Genomic DNA, 17,143 nt, shown 5'->3' with positions numbered 1-17,143 from the left:
TCTGAATCAAAATCTAACCATAAAAACCCTTAAAAAAATGGGCTGATCATATAGCACAGGGAATAATTAGGCCTATTATTGAAGAAGACATGGTTTTGTCTGTTTGCCTGTGGTAGGAGCTTTTTTAATACTATTAATCATATTAACTACTGTAACACTCAAGCAGCCTGACTGCGCTGTACCTGTACAGTGCCTAACACAGAAGATATAAGGGTCCATTCTCCAAAGATACAGACTTAAATGGCAATGGGGACGTAGGCTGCGAGTATGCATCGGGATTGTCTTGACTCACTGTGCTTATAAATATCACCTCAGGCCTTGCGCTGTGTTGATTAGATGCTGTGGTTTCTGGGCAAACTGCACGGGTAGAGCAAGTTTTCAACTGTCCAGAATATACTGCACAGAAATACACTGTATATCCTTTTTGCATGTTTCCAAACATGCAAAATGAAAATAACCATTAAATTAATCTCATGATTAACTTCTTTGTGTCCGAGTGATACTTTGAAGATTAAAGACACTATGCTATAGAAATGCTGCTGTTGTGGCGTTGTCAGATACCGATCAGGAGTTTGACTCCTTAATTAGGTCTAGTTTCAGATAAAAGGAAGAACCTTGTTTTGAATGATGGTGAACGCAAAGAGAGGGTATGCAAGAACAAGAGTCAGTTTCCAGTTCAGACAAGCACATTGATAACTGAGGGAGGGTCTTCACACAACAAGCACTAGCTTTTTTTCACTGTTACTCTCTTGTGGAAAAAAATCAGCAAAGGCTAAGCATATAAGATCTTAGTAAGGATCTCAGTGAAAACATCAAATAATTGCAGGAAATGTTTGCAAATGCTATCTGTAATGAAAAATATCGATAACAACCAAACAGTTTTCCATAGTTGTTAGGACATTTTTATGCACTGTAAATTGATCGCTTTATAGAATGATATCTGTATTAAAATTGAGAACACAGGCCACACTTTAAGATGAGAGAATGCATTTTTGTAAGTCAGGGAAAAAAAATGTTGAAATCATGATTAGTAACAAGAAAGACAAGTTCCCAGCTCACACTGAGGCCAAGACCAAATGTGATCCTTGTAAAAATAAAAATGAGAGTTCGGAGAAAAATACTGCATTAGTATGACTCCAGTGACAATTCCATATCCTATTCCAGAGTTTACACTTTTAAAAGGATATTGATAAATGGTGAAGGTTGAGAAAAGCCTTGCAAGGATGAATCATAGTCTGGAAAGCCTGCCTTGTAGTAAGAGACTAATGAAACAGAATCTAATTATCTCAACAATAAGAAGGTTAGAAGGTTGACTAATCATGATCTGTAAAGTATGTAAGTTGAAAAGAGAAGTTAATACTAAAAGGCTCTTTAATTTAATAGACAAAGCCAAAGTGAAGTTCAATTTTGTAAGACTACAAGTCAGGAATGTGATTTTGACAGTGAGAGTAATTATGTACTGGTAAAATTTACTCAGATGGTGTAGAATCCGCACAAGGTGAAATACTTACCTTTCTTTTTTTTAAAGAAAAACTCACTTTAGTTCAAGAGTAACTAGATGGCTTTATGGAAAAAAAAAGCAACCAAAAAAACAAACCCACAAACCCCCAAACTTTTGAAGCACTTAGCCTAAGTGATATGAAAGATTCGCATAAATAATTATTAATGGTCACTTCTAGTTCTGACTTTACACAAGAAGTCCGGAGCCCAGCAACTGCTTCTACTCTTCCAGGATTGAAACATTGGCTCTGTTAAAGCCAATGCCTATACTCCCCTTAAGAAGTTTAAGGTTGCATCGCGGAAGTTGTATTAACTACAAATTCCTGTATTTTGCTTTCCAAAAAAGACCTAAATAGGTGAAGTGACCTTTCTGTGCTATTATCAATGTCTACAATATTTGGGGTTTGGACCTTTCTCAGGAGAAGACAACACTGAAAGTTTTAGTAAAAAATGCTAAGGAGAATTCAGTTAGAATGTAACTAAAAAGTCAGGCACATACCATCACAAACATGGTATCTTTGGGAAGCTCGAGTGAGCATTAGTTCTCACAGTACACCACTCTGAAATTATCATATTGGCCATGCAGGTGGGACTCTACAGTATATTTCTGATTTATCTGGCATGTAGCATAAAGAGCAGTACAGTGAGCATTTCATTTCACTATAAATGAAAGATTTTGAATTTGAAAATATATATGTCATTTTTCTGGGTGGTATTTTTGTTAACCTGTGTAATTTTCTGTGAAAATAGTTACAGGTCAACTTTTTCTTTTATCAGCAAACCATAAGAAGATAAGCCACATAGGAAACAAATTTCTTTCTTGATACCGAGTAAACAGCATTTGGGGGCTACTCAACTAGGAAAAATTTACTATTTCCCCCAAATCTTAATCTTCCGCATGTTCATTTCAAAATCATCTCTGGATTTTTCCTGTTTACTTGGTGGACCTGGGGGACTCATTCTATTTCCTTTTAATTCCTTTCCGTTCTGCAGTTTGGCAGTTTTGGCAGTTTCTTCTGCAGTTCTCATTTACTTGAAGCCTTACGAGGGACTATGCCTGCTGTGTATCATCACCCTGGTACCCAGCAAGTGAGCTCATATGGTGACCCGATGCAGGAGATTCACCGTGAATTTCCGTCCACTGCAGATGAGCCTTTTGCACCATGAAACTAGTGAAATATCCCATTCCAACCACATAAAGGGTATTAGGACCATAGTGGCCCATCCTTGCATAAAAGGGAATGGAAGTCCTTTGGCATAATGCATATTTGATTAAGAAGACCAAGCAGACAGCAGGTAGGGGTAAAGAGTCCATTGCTGTTTGTGCAATTTTAGAAAGCCCCTCTTGTCCTGCTTGAAGTTCACATTTTGAATATGAATTGTTTGGAATGAATAACTCACCAAACAAACTAAATTTGAGAAGCACTTTTTCTTTTGTGTGGTTTTTTTTTTTTTTCTAACAGTTATACTTTCTTGCTATTAATTTGAGCATCAGTATGCAACACACTCTATCTGATTCAGAAGTGAACTCGTGGAAAATTTTACAGTGATTGGACATGGGAAACCAAATCATGCCTCAGTTTGACTGACACAAAAAGAGGTTGCATGAGATGGAACCCAGCAGAGTTTGGCCTGTCTTCAGTCAGACTGTCATGTACTGTGATTTCGTTACATTTCACTGTTTACAAGTAGAGTCAAGTTGGGTTAATACTAGAATACAATGCCTCCTTGTAAGAAGCGATGGTGTTACTTAGCAAGTGGCATTCTTCCCTCTGAATGATTGCTCCTGGACTCCTGCATAATTATGCAGTGGATTGCTGCAGATACCCTCCCAAATAAGCCACAGCTTCTAACTGTATCTTTAGCTTTTTGGAAGTTGTAAGGGGAGAAAAGTGCATTCCACTGTTCTGACCGAACACCTTTTACTTAAATCCTTTGATCATGTACTTGTGTAGAGTCTACGGAGAGTTTAGCTTTATTGCTGTATTTGAGCATATTTGGGTCACAGTTGCAAACATCAGTTGCAAACATTAGAGATGATCCTTTGGTAACCTGTAATAAATTGCCTCCTGGTATTACAACACAGGTGGGAGATCATTATTCAGATTAACTAGTGCATACTTTAATATCCTCCAAATTTATCTTGGAAAATGCATGACATACTCATCAAAATAAAGACTGTCCTGCAAAATTTGGGACAGATGGCAGTGCAAGATGACATCTTTTCTAAATGTGTCAAAATGTTCACTCAGTCAAGCAATATGATTGGTTGCACATTCTGGGTGCTTTATTAAAATAACAAAAGCAGTAAAATTCACTTGCATGAACACCTGCTACTAGAGTCACTTTAAGTAAGGCAAAACATATAATTAAGTAATAGAAAAATAATTATTTCACTGACAAATAAGTTAACAGTTTAATGTAGCTATTGCGTTGCTTAAAGAGCTAGTCACCTGTACTTAGATTTGCAACATTCAAAACCAAAACATGCCTTCCTAAGTGATACCGAAGGAAGTATCCTTCATACCACGTAACAAAACACTATATAAGAACGGACAGGCAACAGGCCTACTGTTGTCTGCTAGGTGGTATCTTTAAATAAGATAACATATATTCCTTTACCGCTTGAAACAGGAGAGCATAGAAGTGATTGATAAGCCCAATATCACAGCCAGAATTCAGATTCGAGAAAACAAAGCACTATCTGCTCTCTTCTGAGGATCCGATGTGGTGGTAGAAACAAAACGTCTAGAAAAGAAGAGCTGCTAATTTATTTTTTTTTCTTTTTTTCCCCCAGCATTTGAAAATGTCAAAGACCCAGCTTCTGAAGTCTAAGTCTCGTGGCAGGAAGTCTCATCAAGGCAGGAGTACGATTTTTGCCTCAAATTACGGAGACACCTTCGAGACCCCTTTATTTTGTTCTCTGCTTCGGCCTCACAGAACTCTGCCAATCCTCACCCGCTCTCAGCACAGGGGCTCGCGCTCTGGGGAACGCCAAGTGCTGTTATTAAACCGATCAAAGGAACGGGCTGTGGAGCCAAACCAGGCGTATCTGTTGGGGGCCTGAGCACCTCTGTGCCGTGCCACCCTCAGTCCGAGATTCCGCCGGGGAAGTGACCCGGAGCCCCTGTGTTGTAGGACTTGGCAATAACCGCAGGGCCCCCAACGCAGCCCTTCCACCCGACCTTCACACCAGCGCTTCGCTCCCCGAGATAATGGCCATTAAACATCTGGTCTGCTTAGGAAAACCCAAAACGAAATCGGGTTAAAACGGTCGGGCGCCAAGCAAATGTCTCCCCGGCTGGTTTTGTACGGGAGGAAGGGAAACGGGAACAAACCGCTCCCGCGGTCGGTACGCGCTCCTCCCGTTCGCTCCGTGGAAAAGCGTCCGGGCGAAAGCGGCCCCCGCAGCCCAGCGAGCGAAGGAACCCGGGCTTCCACGGGTTAACGGCCACCCTGGAGCCGGGGAGAGCCACGGCCAGAACTGCGCGATCCCCCCGACACACAGACCCAGGACACCCCCCACCCCCCCCCCCCCCAAGTCCCAGTCCCCGTCCAAACGCCCACCTGTTCCGCGCCCCCCCCCCCCCCCCCCCTTTCCCTCCCTCCCTCCCCGGGCCGGCTCCTCGCAGGAGGCCGAGGCTGGAGCTGGGGCTTGCGGTAGCGCTGGGGCTGACTGCGGAGAGCTATTGGCTGCCGGCTGGGGAAATTTCATTCAGTTTGCTCCAATAGCAGGAGGAGAGAGCCTGGTACAGCCTGGACCTCTCCCCCCCTCCTCTCCCGCTGTCCCCCCCCCCCTCTCTCCCAGCTCCCCTTGCCTTGCAGAGCAGTCTCTCCCCGGCTCGCTCTCTCTGCATAGGCGATCACAGCTCCGACTCGCAGCCCCAACTCTCCCTCGCACACCGGGCGCGATGCTTTTTCTGCCCGAATGTAGGTCGCTTGCAACCGAGAACACGAGTTTCCTTCAAATCCAGTCTTGTTGTCTTTCTTCTTGTTATTTTTAATTTTTTTTTTTTTTTTTTTTTTTTAATTCCCACCCCTTCGTGGTCGGTGCATTCCTTTGGAGAAGCGAATCGCGGTGGATTCCAAAAAGGCGAGCAGGAACCCTGTGTGAATAACCCCGGCTGCATGATAGCCCGAGAGGATTTCCTGAAAGAATCTGGCTGTGTAAAAAAGACCCCTATGCTTCTGCAGCTATTCCAGTGTTAAGGTAGGAGTACTGGATTTGCCGTTTGAGTGTTCATTTTCATTTTTTTCTGTTGCTTTTTTATTTTTCCCCCCACACCTTTTTTTTTTTTTTTTTTTTTTTTTTATTCGGCGAGGGTGGGGGAGAGAGGGAGAGGTGTTGCAGTTGGTACTCTGGCAAAGGGCGAGCAGTTTGCTGCAGTCGTCAGTGCTTTTACTTTTTCCCATCGTGATAAAGCGATACTTTTCTTTCTGCCATCCCCACCATCATATGCGATCCCGTTGTCACATATGCATATTTATGCAAATTTATTTCTTTTCTCTCCGCTTCGGTCTCGTCCCCTCTATCCCCCTTGCACCATAATTTGTTTGGAGGCATTTTGCTGCAATCAGCTATTTGGAAAGGCTCTGGGCTTCTGTGTGAGATGTTTACAAAGTAGCTCTGCCTTACAGCCAAATAAACACAAGAGTGTGGAGCAGAGGAGGGAAAAAATATCTGCAGTACAGGCGGAGAGAGAAAGAGCGAAGCCACAGTTTTCCTGCAAGCGCGGAGAGGGGCAGGAGCGGTACCTCATGCTCTGTGTGCGCCTGTGGTTTTCAGGGAAACACAAACCCAACACGTAGGTTTTTTTGGTTAACCACTTCCCTCGCCGCCACCACAGCCACGAAAAAGCAAAAGGGGACGGGGCGGGGGGACGGGGGGAGAACAAGGGAGGCGGCTGTTCGGAGCGAATCTGGGCTCTTCTTGGGTGAAGCGGTTCACCCTCCTTGGCTTTAGCTATTCCGTGGTGGGGTTTTCGTCTTCCTTTTCTCCCCCCCCCCCCTTTTTCTTCTTTTTCTTTCTTTCTTCTTTTTCTTTCTTTCTTCTTTTTCTTTCATTCTTCTTTTTCTTTCTTTCTTTCTTTTTCTTTCTTTCCTTCTCTGGGCTCGGGTAAAATGCCCGCTTTTGTGATGGGCATGGGTTTCCGCACGTGATGGAGCGGGGACTGGCACTGGGGAGAGCCAGCGTGCGCGGAGCGGAGGCGGGGGGGGGGCAAGAAAAGAAAAGAAAGAGGGAAAAAAAAAAAAAAAAAGACACGCACCACCACCACTCCCCCCCCCCCCCCCTTCAGCTCGGCAGTAAATCGGCTTCTCCGCAAAGCTGGGGCGGGGGCGGGCGAGGCGGGCGTGAGCCGCCTCCGCGGCTTTGCCCCCTTCCCCGTGTGTGTGTGTGTGGGGGGGGAACGGCGGCCGGCAGCCCCCCCACCGCCCCGGGGAACGGGACCGGCTCCCCCCCCCCCCCTCAGATGGCCGCCCGTCAGACCGGGGGGGGTGGGAGACGCCCACAGCCGCCGTTCGAACCCGCCCACCCTCACAGACGTTTCCGCCGGCGCGCAGGGTCGGGGCGGGCAGGGCGCGCAGCCGCTGCGGAGGGGCAGTGGTCGGAGGGGGCGGTGTGGTGTGTGTCCGTGGGGGTGGGTGTCCCGCCGTGGTCCGGTTCGGGCGCGGAGCCGGTGGCGGCGGCGGGTGGGTGAGTGGGTGGGTGGGGGGGGGTGAGAAGTTTGCGGGGGCCGCGGGCGCGGCGGTGTCGCGTCGCGGCCGCCAGGTGTCGCTGCGGATCCTTCCAGCCGCGCCGCAGCGCCGCGCGCGCCGCTCGCCGCGGGGCCGTCCCGCGCCCGCCGGTCCTCGGCGGCCGTGAGGGGACCGTGAGGGGAGCGCGGCCCGCCTCGGAGCGCTGCGGGAGACCGGAGGGGCCGGAGAGGGAAGTTTGTCGTTACCGGTGTTTTTTTGGTTTGGATCCGGATTGGGGGAGAGCGGGGAGGGGGGGAGAAGTCCGTCAGGGGCGGGCTGAGGGGGGCGAAGGAGCGCCTCAGCGGGCGGTGGGGCGGGGGGGGGGCGGTGAGTGTGGCGGTCCGGGCTGCGGTGACCAAGGTGAGGCGGCGAGCAGAGGCGGGGATGGCCGGTTAAACCGTGCTACCGGCTGCCCGTGTTCGGCTCTCTGCGTCGGTGGGGTTTGTGGAGGTGCTGCCGGGCGTAGGGAGGGCAGAAAGGCACACGCAAGTTTAGATGGTTCGTACTTAAAAACAAGCCGCCACCAAAAAGAAAAAAAAAAAAAAAAAAAGGAAGAAGGAGCTCTGTAGCCGCGTTTGATCAGTGTTGAAACAAACGCCCATGAAATTCTAGACTGATGGTTGCGTTGAAGTGATTAATAATGTTAAGGGTCTATAGGCACAGGTTTAGAAGAAGGTGATCAGAAAGCAAAGCTTAATTGGGTGAATTTACAAGCAGTTATGCCAAAATGGAAACCTCTGATATTTTTCTTCTCCTAAAACATAACTGCTAATTTAGGTACCTCATAAATGGAAGGGCAATAGTCTACATCCCACGGGACACAAGTTTATTAATTATTAGATGTATCAATCCTCTGTTAGCACTGAAGACATAAACTACTTTTCTGTCACCCTAAGAAAAGAAGTAATTATTTCCACTGATTTTCATTCCTAGATAAGAACACAAGTTTGCTTTGTAAAAAAGTGAGCTGATTTCGTATGACAAGTGAACCCCGCATTTTATTATCATTTTGCTTACAAAATGAGCATTTGATATCCTATCTATTAATACCACCTAGGTAGGCTTCTATATAGGTAGCCCCTATATAGTTGTGTGTTAAGGCAGGACATTCCAAATATTTTTTGCTTATACTACTGAGTAGAGGGCTGCATGCATTGTCTTATGAATCATATTCCAATGAATCATGAAAGGCTGAGAACATGAAAACATGCCGTGCAGTTTCTGGTAACTCAAACCGGCAAGATCTATGATGGCATGTAATTTTCTAAGAATAATAGAAAATGAAATTTAATTTTGACCTACTCATTTTTTTATCATCTTGAAATTATTACCCCTTTGTGTATAAATACAGCTGTTATTGCTCTCTCCTCTATTCATATGCCTGTATATCATAGAGATGCAATTATTGTTGGTATGCTGTGTGCAAGTACAACCTATTAAGTTGTACCAGATACTAAAACTGAAATTCAGTTTGGCATCCAAACCGCCTTGGTCCTCAAGAGGATTCTAATTCAAAGCTAATTTAAATCGTCTCCCCCCCCTTTTTTCTTTTTTCTTTTTCCATTGCATTTAATGTCCCTTAGGTCTGGTCTCTCCTGGAAAACAGTCGTGTAGACAAAATACATTTTCTTCCTTTTGCATTTCTGGAGGGAGTGATTACCTGCCTAGTATTGTTTTAAAATGCAGTGCTGTATCAGAAACATGTAGACTGTAAATTCAAAGACTCCTGATGTTTTTTCTTGATCAGCAAAGTGCAGTGGTCAGTGATGAAGTGTCATTTCTTTTAAAGGCATCACAATGCAAGCAAACCAAAGCAAGCCTCATAGCATGAATGAAACAGGCCAACTGGATTAAATTAGGACAAGTGACAAAAACGGTAGGTTAACTGGAGACGCTGTGCTGTCCTATATATTCTTTATTCTTACTAAGACTTTATCTTTTTAGCTGATCCCGTGTTCTTGGACAGATCATTCACTTGACAATTTTTACGTTTGATAAGAATGTCAATCTTAATAGGCATCCTTCAGCTGAAGACCTGTCATGTAGAGACGAAGGGAAGAGGCAGAAAGAAAAGCTCTTTAACTCAAGCTTTGTATTAAAGATATCGTATAGAAACAAGGATTTGTTTGGCTTTTTTAAACAAAAGAGTGATTCAAGGAACATTTACTGACTGCTGCATAGAGGTTTGCACATTTGTTTTTGACAGGTTCTCAATACAGCCTCCTCTTGGCCTTTCAGGCACGCACGCTGCTATTTGATGGCTGAATCACATAGCTCCACCTGGGTAGGACAGGAATAAGCATCATGCTATAACCAGCATATAATTTAGTCATTCTGTCGCTTGAAGACCTGTCATCGAGATTCAAGATCTCTTCTGCATGAGTAAGATTGGCTAGTTATGTGCGCTGAATTATAAGGCTGTGAGTCTTTAAAAAAGATAAAAATATCTAATAAAACCAAAACATAAACATGGGCTGTGCAAATCAATATAAGTCTCTCATGTCCAACTGCAGCGATCCTCTGTCACAGTTCAACTCAGGTGCTCTCAAGCAATGTTTGTAAAGCATTTATGCTGTGAGCCATTTCGATCCTCACACCTGACAGGATTATGTACTCAACTCTGTCACCTTTTAATAGTTCTCTACTTCTCATTGTATTTGTTTTAGTAGTCCCCAGATTGGATTTAAAAGAAATACTAAAAAAAAAAGCACCAAGAAAAGAACCCCAAACACCAAAGAAAAAAACCACCTTGCTCTCTAGTGGAGGAAAACCAAGTTTTATTGACAATACTCTTGGAAAATTATTTGCAGTGAGACAGGGCACAATGCTCATCAACTTTTCACAACTTGGAAATGGATATGAGGGTACAGAAGAGAAAATTGGAAAATATAGACAATATGCAGTGATTGAATTTAAAAGGTAGGAGATTATTCTGGAGATGTTACAGGCAAACTCATCCCTCTTTAACCCATGTAAACTAATGGGAATGAATTTTGACATAAAAAATAAACTGTATATGAAATAGGGTTACTTTACAGCTTGCATGCATAGTTTGCATGAGGATCTGAATAGAAGCAGCCTTTGTGGAACAGTGGCTTTTCCTGTGAGATCTGCAGTGGGGCTTTACCAGTGGCATGGCTAATTCAAACCGAATGCACGACCACATGCTGGAACGATCCCTAGCTAGGAATGCTCAGATTTGTACTGTAATAATCTAAAAATAAATTGTAGTCACTGATGTCACAATGTATGATTCTTTCTTTCGGCTGTCTTCTGTGCTGAGCCCACACACCACTCAGTGTCATAGGACGTATTTCGGTAAGTGTATGCCACTGACTAGCTTCAGTAGACAGTTAGGATTTTCCATGCTTGTCTTTCTTCTGTTATTTATGTGCTCACTGAGATTTGCAACTTGATGGGGAGGCTGAGCCTTTCAAGAGAGGTAAGCTTTGAAAATGAATGGCACTCTTATTAGAAAAAAAATATTTGAGACAGTGTCACAGTGGACTGATTCAGTTCACTCTGAAAACTAGAGGCGTGCATAGCTGTCATAATTTACTGTTATTCAAGTAACTTCCTTTAAAAGAATTCTTTATCATTGCTTATAGAGGGACTATTTTTAAATATTGTACAGATTGAGACAGAATCATACTAAAGAATGATTTTTTTGTTAGATAAAATGTAATATTTTCATAATAATGTAACTACAGAAGAGATTTATAGAATAAATTTTTGGTTTTCTTCCTAGCTTAGCCAGCAGCCGATTTATAGCTAATTCTGCAGTGGCTGTTATGATTTCTTGTATAGAATGAATTAGCTTATTTTTATTTCCTTGTATATTAAATTATTTTTAAATAAATAAAAAAATAATTCTGAGATTTAATTACACAAATGATTGAGACTGAGTTCAGCATTTCACTGTAATAGATGACAGATGAAATAGTAGTGGCATGATTTGATGGTAGCAAACTTCCATCTAACGGTATCTTTCAGATTTGCATCTATTGAATGCAGTAGACAAAAATACAGAGCCTACTGCTTCTCAGTGCAAATGAGTCCAGAGGTAAGACCTTTCCTTTGCCCTCCAAGTGGAGGCAGTCACTGTCATTTAGGAGAGGTCTAGTACAGCCAGAAATGGTGGAGGACAATCATGAACAGGATTTCTGTCCCAAAGTGTTGCTTGAAGTTGTCTAATGGCTTGATTATTTTGAAAGTGCCTATTGCTGTAGTGTCTGGGTCAGTTACAGGTCCAGTACAGAACTGGAAGGAACAGCTTTTCAAACTCTTGTGACCGTGCTCTGTAGTGTTGCTGTCAAGTTAATGGTCTTGCCAAGTAAGACTGCCCAGCCATGTTGATCAGTGCCATCATGTGGTGATCTTGTGATATTGTTGCCAGACATCTCTGGGTTGGTGATCAAGCCTCTTTAAGTTTTACAGTTGGTTTGGACCCTTAGTGAAAAAATAGTTTAATGGCAGCAAGTCTTCTTTCAAAAAAACTGTTTAGAAATACTATGGAGAGGACTCAAATAAATCAGTTATATTTTCTGAAACAGGATTTCTTTTATGCTTTTGAGCTCTGGTGGAAAGTAAGCGGACGAACCTCAATAACTCTTCTGTTTGGTGTTTTTTAATTCCAAAACAGACTGTGCAGTAATCAGCTCCAAACACCTATTTGTTCTATTCCAATAAACAAATAGTACATTGTATGTCATACTTTTGTCTTCTGATACATAAAAGCCCTACTTCCTATCCATCCGAATGTAATAAAACAAGGACAAAGCTGATAGCCTCATTTTGAAATCAAGAATTTGGAATGGAATGAGATTCTTAGTGTTTAATTCTGTATCTTCATTTTGTACTGACTTTTGCAGCCCTGATTTTAGACTTGATTTTTAAGATTTCGGTAAATCTTAAGCTTGCAAAGTAGATGTGCTAGCCAGTTTTTCTTCTGTTAAATAAAGTTGTTTGCAGACACTGCGCAGAACTCTGCTATTAAATAGAGCAGGATATTACTCAAAATTTATCAATAGTATAATTATACATCTAAAAATTCTTCTTCTGAAAACAAATAAAACTTTTTTTCCTTTCTCTCTACTACTTTACTTACTTTACTCACCAATCTATATCACTTATCCATGAAATATCTCTTTCGAGCACTTGGGTGTATACAGAACAAATTACCTGAAAATTATACAGGGAATATATTTATGCTTGGAGATATGATTCTACCTCTTCTGATCTACTGTGAATGATTTCCAGATCTGTCTTTTCAAATAAACAAAATTAGTATGTTATTCATATGGGACCATATAAGACCTAAGCCATATGCTGTCTAACGTACAATAAATTTTTACTCCTTTTCTTATTGGACGTAGCATAAACCATTAACAGATTTATGTAATAGGACCAAGAGTAACAGACCATTGGCAGATGAGTGTCATGGGACCAGGTCTTGTTGGATTCAGTGCAAAGATTCCTGTTAATTTCAAAGGGCTTTTGGTCAGGTCCTATGAGTAAGTAGCATTTGAACAGAACTATATAGAGTATTTGCGTTGAAGCGGCAATGTCATACAGCTTAAAAGTTTTCTCCCAACTTCATGTTAGGTTCTGCTAATGAAATTGCCTTCAAAACTTTGTTTGAAAAGTAAAAAAGAAAGCAGTAGGCTCTGAAAAATAATGCATCTCTGTCTCATCCTTGAAGAGATTGCTATAGGTGTGAATGATTATGCACACTAGAGTAGTATCCTAGATGATAGAGGAGCGTGTACTGTCTCAACTCATGTTCTGTTGGTGACTGTGTTTATAAAGACAAATGATTGTGCAGAGTTGTTACTATCTGTGATTTCTTCCTCAAGTTTCTTGGATTTGCTTTTCAACAGAAGCTGGGTATGTGTTAATAACCAAACTGATGGAGAACACACATCCAGTTTGTACACCTTTCCGTGCAGTCATCTCGTTAGCTGTGGTTGTGCTGAAGAGACAGTTTTTGCCTTATCTCCACAGTAGCATTGTAATACTGTTATGTTATCTCCCTGGATGTTCAGCTGTACTGTTTTTAGATCATAGATCTAAATATTATTTTATAGGCAATTGTGATGAAAAAGGGCAAAAAAATCCTCTCCTGGATTGCAGAAGAGTTGTGGAAGAAGAGGTGAAGCCCATGTGAATCTTTGCCATTACCTCTGCCATTACCAAAACTCTCTGACGTTTGTAAAGTAGTAGGACTGTATCTGGATTTCATGGGATGTCTCGGATAAATAAAGACAAAAGATTCCAGCAACAACCAGAGGAAGCAGCTAGTGAGTTATTGCTGTATGTAATGTACCCTTCACCCAAACTTTAGAGCAGATGGTTCAATGCAGTACTTCAAGACAACATTCATCAGTGTTGCTTCTCAGTCAGGTACATAGTCACTGATTTGTTGGCTAGCGTCTCCTGAGCCAAATATATCTCTATCACTAATGTAATTATTATAATGTCTGCCTGCTGCATTTTACATCATCTACATGAAAGCAAAGATAAGTTCTCAGTACACGATGGCGTGAGGGGAAGTAGAACTTTTTGCAAATTATGCACAGCTGGACAGATGAGCTGTGGTGCCCGAGGCTGTGAATTTGTATTAACACAGCCAGCAGTAGGTCTGCTGCCTGAATTAGAAATGTTCAGTGTGTGTAGTTTCCAACATGCAGGTGGTGATTTGGGGGACAGATGATGGAGATCCACTGGTTTTGACAGATTAAATAATAGCAATTGGCATAAGTGGAAATTAATGGTGGAGCTGGAGGAGATCTCCTTAGGGAAGAGCTAGCATATTAATTTCATGCTCATTGTGATAATACTTTGCTTTAGTTCAGGTGCACAAGCTGTATTGCAGGATAAGTGGACTTATTGCTTCAATCTAAACAGTTTAAAAATTATTAAGGCAATACATTACTTTGTTTAATCTTACATTTGTTATGTCTTTCTTTTTCTCAAGATCCTGTAGCTGAACTGTGTTTGAATTACGGTTTTTGAAGATAAGTGCTTAGTGTGTATATTGGTTTGATGTCATCTTTACATATAGATAATGTTTCAGATACAGTGCCTTAGCAATTTGATAATGCAGGCCAGCTGGCACTTATATTTAAAGAAAAGACTAAATTAGAAGGTCCAGTAAGATTTTTATACTACTGGACTGTAAAAGGTGTGCTGCATTGATTTGTCTGCCCTAATCTGGTACAAAGGTGAAGATGTTACTAAAATGTAGTGGGTTAATGGTGCAGTTAGCATGTGCCATTATTTTACATTGAGTTGTTATGGTCATGGAGTGGCATGTAAGCACAAGCAAAAGTAGTTCCCGGCTGGAAGAGCTGGTCCATCTTCATTTGCATTGTAGTGTCGCAAATATTTACTTCTCCTTGGAATTGTCAGTCTGTATTTTCCTTTCCCTGTTTGCTTTGGAAATAAGATGATCTAGTGAACTGTTCTGCCCAAATCTGTCTTGTCCAAGTTTTGGCTTCAGAAAACTGAAATTCGATCATGTAGTTAGGATCTTTCATTTTCTCCATTTCTGCCTTTCCTGCAAGTTTTTTTTGTTTGTTTGTTTGTCTGTTTGTTTGTAACTTTGTCATTTGTCTTGGCAAGCCAGGTCCTGTGATATGCTTTCTTCGAGTCATGACTTAGTAAAGGTGTAATACTGGTCAGTATGATGATGATGATGGCTTCAATAGCTAAAGCAAGATGAGGTGGTCCAGTTCCATTCTGGAAGAAAATTCCTGAGTTTCTTAACAGCAATGATAGCATTTGTAACATCATTTATCTTCAGCCCTGAGAGCTAAGCACTGAGCGTAATTATGTCTAAGATGAGGAGACTGCATATTCCAGTCCTTACCTTTTCCTCTGTGCAGGATGAGGATGCTTCTTTAATGACCCAAACCCTCCTTGTCTTACTCATCATCCCTAACTTGGTGAGTCTTATTTTCCTTCTCTTACTTCTCATTGCTGCAGGATGCCCATCCTAGTCAGAGACTGTAAACAGGGAGTGAGTTGCAGACAGATTACCAGTTTCAAAGGAAGGTTAACATGATTTACTTTCACAGAAAAAGAATAATAGTGGAGAAGAGTGAGTGAGATGAGGTGGGAAGTCAGTTACGGTTTTGGTAGGGTTTCAAAACAAATACAGGGTGCTCACTAAAGAAACAATATGAGAACATAAGAAAATGATAGGAATGTGGGGATAACACATAGGGACAGTAGACATACTAGAGCCTAGTGAGCAGTGTAATAAGAGGAGTGGCAGTTCAAATACTGGATTCTGGAGAGCTTATAATAGCGGCATATGAGTCAAGGCAGACTTAGAAGAGGAGGTGATGCTTTTGGGCATGAGAATTTGGTTGAGTCTGAGAGGGTGCTCTATATTAGAAGTTCACTATGTGGCTCAAGGTAAAAATATGATTCTTAGTATCATCATCACTCTGTAGGGATCTAGATTGTACTCTTTGAAATTGAGTTGCTTTTCTTCTGAATAATCTTTAAAAATATTTTTTATCCAAATGAAGCATTTATTAAAATATCACCATTGCTTTTTAAGGAAACCATATCCAGTGGTATCATTTCTGAATGTATTTCTGTTTAGGATTGTTTGTTTGGGTTTTTAAATCCCATTTTTCCCCAGAATTACAATAAATAATCTTTTCTGTTTCATTTCAAATACATGGCTTTTTTGGGTGTTGGGGTTTTTTTTCTGTTTTAGTTTGTTGTTTTGTTTTGTTTTGTTTTGTTTTTCCCAATATGGTAAATTTTACTATTAACCTGCAGTTCCTCAGAGAAATTAGTCTCACAGAGAAGTGCATACAGAATGTGGAGAAATTTACCTGGGATTATATAAAGGCAGGCTTAACAAACTATGTGGGTTTTGATGGTTCTGTCACTGGTACATGGGGGGTGGGGGAGAAATTAGAGTAAAATGTATTTTCATCCTACTCATATACCATCACTCAAAGATGTTAATGTAATAGTTGTTGAAGAGTCTGTGCAGGGGCTGCTATACCATTACTTCACATCTAAGTTATATTCCATAGTTACAGATTTTTTCTCTGATCACTTTTTAAGACAAAATAGAATTGATGTACCTCTGCCTAGCCCAAAATGTCATCTTTTAAAATAGTAGATCTTTGTTGAGAAATAAAGCAGCCAGAAGAAACGAGATTTCCCTCCGAGTATGCAGAGTACTAGCCTTCCTTTCACGTCTTTAATAAACAAACTTCCCCTGTACACATAAATGGACGTAATGCATACATCATCACTTTTAAGAGCCATTTTTCTTCACTCGTGTCTTTAAAAGATTACAATAATGACTAAGATCTTATTAACACTGTTTTTGTGTTGGTTCATATCATTGTCTTCAGTGGCACTGTGCCTAATATTTGAGTGTAGAAGTATTAATTTAGTGCTTAAAAATAGATAGTCAGGTTCCAGGATTTTTTTCCTCCCTTTGCAGCTAACATCATTTAATGTACTAATTTGGCAGAGGTCTCTTTTCAGCTAAGAAGAACTTGTTCTCTGTGGAGTAAATTGTTTACCAGCCAGCCATATATATTTGCCCTAGTGAATGTGAGCGAAATGGTCCATCACAAATTCATGTAACTGCATTAACCTTCTTGACACTGTGACTCTGAAAAGTTAAGACAAGGATAGAGGTGAATGACAGGAGGTGGTGAAAACAAGATTCTTGAACACGATACACATTTTACTATGTGTAAATAGGCTCAGAACTTAAGCAAGTGATTTTTAGAGATAAAATTATCTTTTAAACTTATTTGGCTCCTTTAGATGATTCTTGTTAAACAGGAAGATTTTGTTTTATCAGAATTTAAAGTCAGGTGGAAATGTTTTAAATTCCGAATCCATGTGAATTTCTAGTATGTGC

The 17,143-nt window shown here is 41.4% G+C and overlaps 1 protein-coding gene across 7 annotated transcripts in view; it reads left to right on the top strand.

Annotated features, from left to right (window-relative positions):
• The first annotated feature begins 5,350 nt into the window (after positions 1–5,350).
• The window catches only part of NLGN4X (neuroligin 4 X-linked), a 185,575-nt gene continuing 173,782 nt past the window's right edge, over positions 5,351–17,143 (top strand). For 4 of the 7 annotated variants that reach the window (XM_049834482.1, XM_049834481.1, XM_049834483.1 and 1 more), the window contains exon 1: positions 8,821–9,112. The gene's annotated coding sequence lies outside the window, so the exon portion shown is untranslated. Of the gene's footprint in view, positions 5,431–5,528; positions 5,711–8,820; positions 9,113–17,143 lie in introns of those variants that run through there. The other 3 variants (XM_049834479.1, XM_049834478.1, XM_049834480.1) reach the window with 2 other exon arrangements.

The sequence above is a fragment of the Accipiter gentilis genome, chromosome 31, assembly GCF_929443795.1.
Source record: "Accipiter gentilis chromosome 31, bAccGen1.1, whole genome shotgun sequence".
NCBI lineage: Eukaryota > Metazoa > Chordata > Aves > Accipitriformes > Accipitridae > Astur > Astur gentilis.
This window is presented reverse-complemented; position numbering and strand designations above follow the sequence as displayed.